General features: G+C 38.0%; 1 protein-coding gene across 6 annotated transcripts in view; it reads right to left on the minus strand.

Annotated features, from left to right (window-relative positions):
- The window catches only part of Rbcn-3B (WD repeat-containing protein Rbcn-3B), a 334,889-nt gene extending 328,840 nt beyond the window's left edge, over nt 1-6,049 (minus strand). For all 6 annotated transcript variants that reach the window (XM_081743283.1, XM_081743279.1, XM_081743282.1 and 3 more), the window contains exon 1: nt 5,895-6,049. The gene's annotated coding sequence lies outside the window, so the exon portion shown is untranslated. The remainder of the gene's footprint in view (nt 1-5,894) is intronic.
- Nucleotides 6,050-11,559: the final 5,510 nt, after the last annotated feature.

The following is an 11,559-nucleotide window of genomic DNA, read 5'->3' on the forward strand; positions in this document are numbered from 1 at the left end:
TAGATATGGAATGTAGCATTTCAAGGATCAAATCCTGTCCCTATTCTACGGGGCCTAATTCCCTAGCAAAATTCTGTTTCTTGAATTCGTATAAGAATTAATTTTCTATATCCCTTCTTCTCACAGGACCTCATTTTAGTCCAAGAAAGAAAGTCCCTTACGAATAAAACCTACTAGAAGGTAGAACCTAATATAGTTCATGCCTTCTGCCCTAGTTAAGACTCGGAGAACCTGACGAGTCTAAGCAAGACCACCGTAATACTCCCCCTCTCGAGTCAATTTCACTCGGTCTTATATACTGCTGAGAGAGTAGAAAAAACGAAAAAGAAGTTTAAAAAACTATGGGAGAAGGAACTCCCAAAAGAGCTTTTAAAAAAAGTCGTTGCTGTCGCAAGTGTTTCCATCTAGTTAAGCTGAAATGTTTTTCAGACATAAATATATCAAATTGTAAATACACTTAACATATAATATTAATCTAAAATAGAAGTAAATAATATTAACCAGATCTGGCCAATTGCTTAACCTAATAATAATAATAACTTAAAATATATAATTCAATACCAATATACAGATATAAAACAATATATACATTTAAAAACATTATTTAAACATAAAAACCAGCAAGTGATCCAAAAGTGTCACTTGCAGTCATCCGCCTGATTTTCGGCCAAAAGTATAATAAAAGCCACGGAAACTTAAAAATCATAAATTTTTACTTTAACGTACTTTAATCGAAGCTTAATACTTAATTCACATAGCAATGCCAAGCAAGTGATAGCAAGTGAAGGCGGGTTAGTAACTAGGTTGGCTATGTCGTTACATTGAAAAATGTAACTTTCTCAAGTTTTTTATTATTATTATTATTATTTGTTACCATACATTCAGCAATTTATTGTTAGATTTATTAAGCTATCCTCATTATACCTCACTGTTTCCAAACTGTATTACTGTTAACTCATATACAAGGTAATGTGTCTGTACACCTGCAGCCATGTTCCCAACTTTCTCACACTCCAACCATGCGGCACCTTTGCGCCAATTAGTTCCCTCCGCTTGCCAAATAGTGCCATGTTTAGACCTGCTTATATTAAAAAATAAACACAACATACTTTCCTCTTACATATTATCAATCGCACAAACGAGCAAATTATCCATTTCTTCCCGGAAAATTTTGCTAGAATAGGATGACCATCTTTGGAACTTAACCCATTTTTCTTTCACTTGTGTTACTCTACAAGATGTAATGAAAGCCATTAAGGAGATAAAACACACTGCTATAAGTGCAGATGAGATAAGCGTAACTTTAATGAAGAAAATATTATATCTTGTTCTCTCCCAAATTACTAAATTATTTAATCTGTCCCTTACTATCGGTACCTTCCCAGCCTAGTGGAAAACAGCACAACTTGTGCCTCTCCCTAAGATTAAAGGATACCCGATCTATGGAAGATTTAAGGTCTATTTTAACATCACCTGCTCTATCTAAAACTCTTAAATATATTGTAAGTGACCAAATACGTGAGCACATTCGAATTTGTAATCTTTTAGAAGCTTTTCAATCTGGAATTTGTAACTCCATCCATCTCGTCTCTGGAAGTACCCTACTTACTTTTCTGACCAGAGTATAAACTTATTAATTAAAATTAAAACAAGTCGTAACAGTTTCAATAACTTAACTTTATCTTCATCAGACGTTAACTGGAAGAAATATATTCATAACAATAAATTATTATTGGGTCAATCCATAAGAAGTGGTCCAGAGCAAGTTGCTCGACCATCTTCGAAAATTATACAAATTTGAGTGCAATGAACCTTGTGTATGAGAAGGTCAATAACACTATCTACGTTGTCGTATATACAGGTGATCCTGAATGGTGGCCATTTTTATTGTCGGTGGAATGCCAATTTTTGCATTTGCAAAATGAAATGAAATGAAATCTTTAAGTTTTACGTCCCACGGTTATGCCGGTTAGGCTAAAGGAGGCGGTGATGATGAGAGATGAGTGAAATGGTAGAATGAAGATAGTGGGAGGAAACGGGAGAACCCCGAAAAAAACCCACGAGCACGGTGATTGTCCACCACAAAGTTCACTTGGCGGAGGCTGGGATCGAACCTGGGACCCCAAGCACCAGAGGTGAACGCTCTACCACTGAGCCACCGCGCCCCCCTAATGAAAACTACAGCTTTTCAGGACATACGAATCAGACACACACACACACACACACACACACACAAAAAAAAAAAAAAACACGAATGTTTAGAAGAGAGACTGAGGTATATGGAGAATATATATTCTTGCTTTTAAATATGCAGGGTTGCAAACCAATATGTGAAATCACCAAAAAAGTACAGAAAATTACACTTCTAAGGGGGGCTGTACGTTGGAACGTCGGTGCACCCTTGCGTAAGCCTAGTACCTGCGTACTGCCATGTACCTGAATAAATACATATTTTGCTTGTAGTGATCAATTAGCACAGGTTAGTGCATGTTTCTGGTACTTGTCCTTTTTTACGTCTTACGTTAGCACAAATATTAGGTCTTTCCATATTTGGTAGGTAGCATACTTGTGAAAGGGAATAGAATTTTTTTCAGGTTTCCGTTCAATTTGCCGAAAATACTGTATTTATAGTCATAATAGTTCAGGCCTCCTAAAGTAAACCTGCGCCGAGGAAAGTAATGCTAACGGTTATTGAAGATTATGTAACAGATGATGAGGTAGCGAGTTACAATAGAGCCCACAAATTTATAAAATTTACAGAAGAAACTTATAATAATATTTTCATATAACAGTGTGTGTAAATAACCAAAGTATACTGTGATCTTACCTCTGAAATGTTTATCTACGGAAAAATATATTAATGAACGCCTAATCTCTTAAGCATGAATTGCTCCATAACATAGCCATTAAGCACAGTATAGAAATTTAAGTAAGGTGAACTTATGTACCTGAGGGCAGTGTGCTAGCTTATGATGTGCAACCACAGAAGTATGCCAGTGTTAAATGGTAAACGAAGTGAAATTCACTAGGTAATGAGTTAGCCTATGTTATTTTAGAACACCAATATGTAAGCAATGTAAATATATCGGTACGTTACTTCTAACGTCCATAAAAACGTACAAAAGCATAATTCAACACATATAGAATGTTTTTATGATATATAGGCTATAATGTTTTTCCGCTATCCTCTGTTATGCATATATTCACCGCCGCTGACACGCCTGCTTCCTATAATGTAAATTCGACCCTTTCCCCTGCTGCGCTCTTGCTCTGATTGCTAGATAGCATGCCATAAGGTTGTCAGTAATCACAGTAAACAAAGTGAAGTATCTGAATTTAATGTGCAAACTCTTGACGCACAACTATAGAACTGTTCGCCGAGAATTAAGGGGTCCACATATTTGTTGAATTTACGTTAATAATGTGCAAGTAAAGATAATATATCGGGATATTACTTATAACGCTATTAGTGCAAACACAAAATCCAACATGTAACGTAAATGTATTTTTATGCCATATACAGTTCTTTGCACTATTGTCCTTTATGTGTATACTCACTGTTGCTGACGTGTCTGCTCCTACCGGTGCAACCCCTCGCCGGCACCCCTGCTCTTTCTCAGTTAGATAATTTTCGTGCTTTCAGATGGCTACCTAGCCTAAGTTTGTCAGAGTTGCATATACAAAAAAAAAAAAAAAAAAAAAATTATTTACTCATTCAAATATTGCTTAACTTTGCTTACGCAAGGTTAGTTTAGGTCTAGGTACGCAAATATGGCATAAAAACCACGGTGCAGAAAACACGAAACAACTTGTGCTAAGTGGCCACTAAAAAGCACGAATGCAATCCAAACCAATCAGGGCAGGAACGCAGCAGAGGACCTCAAGCCATAGCGAAGGAGGGGTGTTCGTAGGGAGCAGGCGCGTCAGTGACGGTAGGTATACACATAAATGAGGATAGTGAAAAAACACTGCATTCTCAACCTTATTAACCCATGGTTCTCAAAGTATTTCAATGATTTGTTTTCGTTTTGCACGTAACTACAAATAAAATGTAGAATTGAAATCTCACAACCGATACAGGATCCCGTCATGCCCTCCACTCAACACGAAGCTTTTACACTACACTATAATCACAGATTACTCAAACATCTGTTAGCCTTCTATAATATGCACTGATTTCTCCTGTAAACAATCTGATTTTTACCTAGTGTTGGCTCCCTTCTATCCGACATAACCTAGTGTTTTTTGCACAATACTTCTTAAGGTGTATTTAGACCGAAGAACTCCTAAAGTGAATCTGCACAGAAAAATGCAAATCTACACTTTTGGCGTAAATGTGCACCAAAAATGGTTGTTAATAGTAACAGTTGATTTACTGAAAAAGAAGTGTATACGGTATATAAAATGAACTTATATGTGGAGTCGTATTGTAAAGTTGTACCGGAAATACTTAATGTAGTTTTCGTGCAAAATAATTAAAACACATCCGTATTGAAAATCTGAACTATTAATTCCACAACTTACTTGTCTGCTTACGGTATTTAATTTCACCTAAAAAAAGTGTATATCGGATTTCGATAAAGTTTATCCCCGCCACTTATGTAACTGATGTAACAGGCTTTGCAGGTCACCTACAATCGTACGCCATGTACAATGCTGTGACAGTTAGAAAAAACAGGGGGCCAGAAACATGGGATACTATATATAAATTATAACAAAAATGTTAATAGTTACCTACGTTCCTTTATCACTCATTAAACTTATCCTTAATATTAGGTGCTGATCAACTTCAAGTACAGTTTAAAAAATCTAATACTATCCGTGAAAAGATAAGTTTATAAGGAATAAATTTCTTCAGGCAAAAGAATTAGCCTAAATACGAAGTAATACAGGTGTATTTTAGGTTTACAAGTACACAATCATTACAAGTGCTTAGCGAGTGAAGGCGGGTTACAGCCCCGCAGGGCACGTTGTTTTCTGTCTTTATTACAGCTAAATGGGAAGGGGGACCTGTGTTCTAGAACATTGCCGAAGAGGACTCTATTTGATGCCATTTTCTGCCTGCAGTATATTTATGCACAATGTACAGAACCTGTATTGGAGCCTTACTAATATGAAACCATGAGAAATGCTAATGAAACTCGTTCATTAGCACAATCCCCTTATTTTCACTACCCTCGCTAACGCGCGAGCACATCAGTTTCGCTCTGCTGTGCATACATAGAATTCGTGCTTTCACCTGGCCACCTAGCACAAGTTGGTTTGTCTTTTGCACTAGTTTTAGTGTCACATATCCAGAAACCATGTTTCTACGTAAATCGTAAAAGAATTGCAAATTTTCAACAATTACTTCTGGCGGACACATTGAATATTATCTATGCCAAGTGAGATATTTTCATATTGTCTAGTAGAAACATTTCCAACAATTCTTTCTACTGGTGCGCCAAAAGTAAACCAGTACCAAAGGATTATCATTTTTCAATAACTACCTTCGGTTGGCCCTTTTAACAATCTATTTCATCTAGGATATCAACATGTCGTCAACTGCAAATACACTAGAGGGTAATAAAGAGGAAGTTTGTTAAAGAATTATAATTTCTCAACAGTTATTTAGAATGGTGTACCTAAACTTCCCTAAACGCATAGTAAATTAATAATAGTGTATTACATAGTTATGTATTAAAAGTACATAATGGAAGAGTATTGGGCAAATAGTGTGAACATCTCCCGTGCCATGACACCAATAATCTTGAATGTTACAATTAGTTTAGATTTAAAATATAGCTTTATACGTCAAAAATCTGTTTTCTGCACTTCGATATTATCTTACCAAGCAGACGACGTAAGCATATTATCTATTAGGTGTTATGAGATATTCGGGAAGTATTACTTACCTATATTATTAGATTCAAAATACCATTTGTCCTTTACATAGCATAAACGTTAATGAAAATACAAATATTTGTTTATGATTTTGATGAAACTGACTGCTAAGGCCTTTTAATGATTAACCCATGAAACAAAACACGGTAGAAACATCGATCAGTGTTGCCGAAAGGCTTTGGATATTTCCGTTTACTCTGGACGAATATTCACCATATCCATAAGTATTTCACATACGTCAAGACGATATAGCCACTCTTAACAAATTATAGAAAATACTCTCAGTCGCTTTAGATACGTTTGTGCTGTATTATGCCGTTCAAAAGTTTGCTTGTGCTATGAATCTGAACAAATAATAAATGGTGATGCTCGGTTAACAGTCAAGTTAAAATCGCCACTAATTAAAATATTTGCAAACGAACTTCAAATTAAGTTTTATTAGTTGTGTTAAATTTGTCTTTGATTGTATTATACTATTGAGGTTTCTATTTCTCTTACCAATAATGAAAATGCTAATCAAAAATTAGCTGGCGATGGTAATTTGACATCAAGTACATATCGCCATCACCTGAAATATACCGGTATCTCAAAAGTTTCAAAATTACTTCAAAACGATTGGCTACGTTTGTGCTTGAATGTGCCGTTATCGATTACATGATAAATAAAATAAAGAGGCGATGCCTACTTGGTAAGTTAAAATCGCCACCAATCAAAATATTTCTGAACTAATTTAAGTTATGTTTAAATGTTGTGCTACGTTCGTGACAATTATCCTATAGGCCTATGGCTTTCTCATTTCTCTTACCATAATCAGATTCCTGTTCAAAAATTGTATGGTGGCTTGACGTGAAGTGAAAATTGCCATTACGTAAAATGTAAAGATAAAAAATGTACCGCGTCATGCGAAAACGAACTAAGCGCCACTTTCATACTTTTAAGAAAATTACGTTTAAAGGTTGATGTCCAGCATTAAGGTAGCCGTAATCTAAAGTGAAATTATGTTTCTTTTTTTGGAAAGGTGTTGGTTTTCCTCTCTTTTCGATTGTGCAAAACGTTCTAATGCTTATCAGGAACCAATCGTCGCATTTACGTGGATTTTCAAAATTTGGCGCTTAGTTCACTTTTGCATAACACGGTACAAATAATTCTCGACAATGGGGATTAACAATATTTGTTTTCTTTCTTTGATTGAATATTGATATATATATTGATCTAGCGCGTGTGTACGATAGCGTCCCGTTGGACGTCCTTATTCAAGAACTCCCTGATCTCGTTCCAGCAGGGTATCTTCGTTCTATTCACAACTGGCTTATTCAACGACAGGTGTCGGTGAAGATTGGGCACCGTTATACTCAATCTCGGACAGTATCCCAAGGACTTCCACAAGGCTCGACCTTTTGTCCATTATTATTAACCTCTTCACAGCCACCTTGCATCGAGAGGTACGAGCGCAACTACGTATTAATCAGTATGCTGATGATTTTTTACTGTAAGTTCGCTCTCCGACAGTGATAAATGGAATTCGTACCCTTCGTCACGCTCTCATCACCGTCTACACCTGGTGTCGAGAACATGGACTTACAGTTAACGAAGAAAAGCAAGTATTCGTAAACGTCGAAACGTATATGAACCGCTGCGTCTTCTAGATGTAACGCTTTCCGCGGAGACTCACATCTCGTACCTTGGAATGACACTTGATCATCGGCCTCACTGGAATCCACACCTTTTTTCGCTTGTTACCAAAGTAAAACATGTACTCAGTGTACTCACAGAACTTTGCACCAAACACTGGGGCATTTATATAAGGGTACAACTGTGTATCTATGGTCAATGCCTGGAGGCAAAACTTTATGGTTCTCCAACTCTATAGTCTTTACCCCGAAGACTTAGCGATACGTGCATCAAGCTGCAAGCCAGTGGACTCCGTATTTTATTACAGCCTCGGAACGCACCGACCATGACCCTTCTAGAAGAAACAGGTATATTTCCATATCAAATCAGTGCCTTCCATGTAGCTAAGGTATTCCTCTTGAAGCGTATGGATATGACAACCTCACCGATCATTCCCAAAACGCTATTATTATACTCCAGTAATCACCGGAAACGGTTACCTTATCGCCACCAACTTCCTTGGACCTATTTTGCCTACGTCAAACTTAAACAATGGTGCAACTATATTCATCGAGGACCAAAACATGCTTATTATCAATCTTCCTACCAGACATCTTTAATTACCTGTCAGATGGAATTTCCGTTCTGTACGCCTCATGGATAACGCACCGTTCCTACATCCATGATAGCGCATTTATGGGAGGACTATATTACTCAGCACCACCCAGATGCTGTTTTCATATACACGGACGCCTCTAAGCAGTACCGAGCAGGACGAATATGTGTAGGTATTGGAGTCTACATTCCTTACATTAATCTGCGCATAACTCGAGCATTACCTGATTATATGTCCATCTGCCTTGGAGAAGCAATCTCGGTCGAACTGCACTTCTACCTGCATATCTAGTGATAGTCAGAGCGTTCTTCGATGCTTCCAACCCAGCGCTCACCAGTTGCAGAATAACTGGATTTTTTACATCTTTCAACAGGTACACCAACTACAAGAATGAGGATATCAGGTAACCTTTTTGTACAATTATTCGCACTGTAACATACCTGGCAAACGAAACTGCTGATGAACTAAGTAAACGGGATGCTTTTCTACAGCCTCCGAAACTTAAACTATCGGCCAGTACCTTACTACCAACTAGATGATCAACGACACCGAGAGTGGTATAGTTTCCAACGGCAGACACGAGGAGGACCAGGTAAATACGGTGTATTACTGGCAGATTGAACTATCTCCTACTACTCGTAAATGGCCTCATTACTCCTCCTGGACATATGCACATCACATTTTATATAGTCGCCTCAGACTGCATACCCCCCAAACTCCCCTACAGAAGTACCGCCAGGGCCTTCGGAACACACCCAACTGCTATCGCCTACAGGGCCTTGGCACCCTAGAACAACTTACTTATTCTTGTCGTTTTACGACAAGTTATCGTCCTGTATTTCTTAGCTGCTTGCACGCTCTGCTTGGTTATGGTCCTTTTCCTATCAGCACCATACTTTCACTGGAAAACACCACAGTCATCTTTCATCTCCTACAGCTCTTCATCCTCAACCATCTTCACCTCTAACTTGTGTCCTGTGGTCCCAGTAAAATACATCTACGCCATGCCCCTAATCTAACCTCGTTCTAGCAACTCGTTCAGTCTTGTACTACCATTCAAGGGCGCCCATCAAAGGGCAAGGTGTCTATTTTTATACAGAGTAATTGACGAATAGCCTTGCACATAAAAATATTTTCTTATGTAGAAATAATTTCTGAGTTAACAAAACCGACTTTTTCTATGGTTTCCCCACCTTTTATTTTTAAAAAGAGGTGTCTTCAAAGGAGTTCATCAAGTTTATATTTTGATGTGCTATGTTGAATTGTTTCTTTCGTATGTATGTATGTGTGCCTTCTTGTCTTAGTTCATATAAATGTGTTGATTTGGGCATGGTCGGATTTAGGGGTTGTCTGCTGTGGAGGCAGATCTCACGGGGGTTTGGAAAACCCCTCATTCAAGTGGGGTCCGGGAGTATTCCCACAGGAAATTGTTAATATAAAAACTTATTGTTTGTGCATTTTCGTGTATAATTCTCGATAATACAACATAAGAAGATTTTATTTATTTATTTATTTATTTTTCAGAAAGTTGTTGGCAAGAATCAAAGTCTCTCCATACTCCTCGTAACTAAAAAGAAGCTCTCCAGTGGTTTTCAGTCATTATGTAAATAAAAATGCAATCTTTTAGGCAACATACCCTCACTGTATTTCAACCTTTCGATAGCAGGTATGTCGAGTCAAAATCGTAATAAGCATGCCGTCTCTACTTTTTTTCCACTTCGAACACTGCTTAGGAAGTAATTATTAACAAGTTAAAATTTGACATAGATGTTGGTAAAGATTATGTCAATGACATACTAAAACCCCACAACTTCTTCGTTTGCCATACTGAAAAATGTCCAAATGTCGGAAGTAATTGAAAGATGATATTTTGTTAAATGAAATAGTTACAAAATCTGGACCGGGATAATATTTGAGAAACTGTAAATGCAATCGATCCAGAGTCAAGTGGGATCAATGCTGGTGCAAGGGGGGAAACACTATGACGTATTTAAGGTTGTCGTCCGCCATCTTGGAATCAACTTGTTTATTTTAAATGTCAACATGGCTGTGTGACATACTAAACAACATCCTTATTCGAAGAGAAACCCAACGGCAAGGTTATTTTTGAAAAACATGCAACAATTTTGAAGTTGTGAATATATTTAGGGTGTGAAATGCTGTGAAATGCGCTGTGCGAAGTTTCAAAGTATAAAAATAAAGTAAAAAACAACCTTTCTAACATCTCACATTACGTATTCTTTAATAACCAGAAAATAGAGAGCTAATACACATAAGACAAATTCAATCTCATGACATGTTCAACGTGCCCACCCTTCTGTTCTATGCACACCCTTAACCGTGCGACCCAGTGCTTGTGCACTCTGCAAAGCATATTTGTTTACAGGCCGTAATGATTTTCCTTTTCATGTAGCCAATGCCATTAATTTTACACTGGTATACAATAACTTAAAAAGTGCCTCCAAAGATAGAAATCCAACGGAGTTGGTCGGGGAACCTTCCTGACCGACCTATCCAGCAACCGGGAAAATGTTCATTGAGCCATCGATTACATTACTTCATTAATGCGGCAGTGCCCCATCTTGTTGGTAATATTGATGAAATCACTCTTCGTCGTTCAACAAAAGTTTTATAATAGTGTTTTCAAATATATCTCCATATTGTGCACCATCTGAGGTCCCATCAATGAAAGCACGTCCAATAAGTTTTTGGCCCATATACTATTCCACACCACACCATTACCTTACCTGTACCTTTCATCTTTGATGCATCTATCTAATTAAGATTTGTATTATCTCAGTACTGAGAAATCTGTCGGTAAAGCTTTTTTCTTTTTCTTTTTTTTCAAAATCTGCAACGGTTTTGAAGTTGTGAATGGATTTAGGATAGATTCCTCATCAGGATTCTGCCGCCTACAGTCGGACAATTTGTCCATGCTGACCAGATGCCGCGGTCGGATTGCCGGCGTATTGCAGCGCGATTTTCGACCGCGACGAATAGTTGCATTGCCGAGCAGTCGGCAAATAGCCATAAAGGCATAGTAAATGCACCGGCGCCGCCGTCGAAAAGGGGCCGGCATAATGAGTCGGCAGAGGGTCGGAAAGAAGCCTTTTTCTGACTTTTTTGCCGACTCTGACGGTCGACAACAGTCAGCAAAGGGCATTTTATTTTAAGATTTTCGATCGGTTGCCGCCTCGGCAAAAGGCCGGCAACTTTGGACAAGTAGATCGTCGTGCTGCCGCGGCCGGGTGCCGGCTGCCTCCGGCGGCCGGCTACCGTCGACGGCGGCAATCCCTATTTCCGACCGCGACTTCCTGATGGGGTTATGTTATCACTTACACTTAAATTTTGTTATGTGTGTTACATTATATAGAGGGGAACCGACAGTCTCTTTACTTTTTTCTTGTAGGTAGGACAGGATGCTATCTCGAGAGGAAAGAATCGAAATT

This window comes from Thermobia domestica, chromosome 16, assembly GCF_964235325.1.
Source record: "Thermobia domestica chromosome 16, izTheDome1.hap1.1, whole genome shotgun sequence".
Classification (NCBI taxonomy): domain Eukaryota; kingdom Metazoa; phylum Arthropoda; class Insecta; order Zygentoma; family Lepismatidae; genus Thermobia; species Thermobia domestica.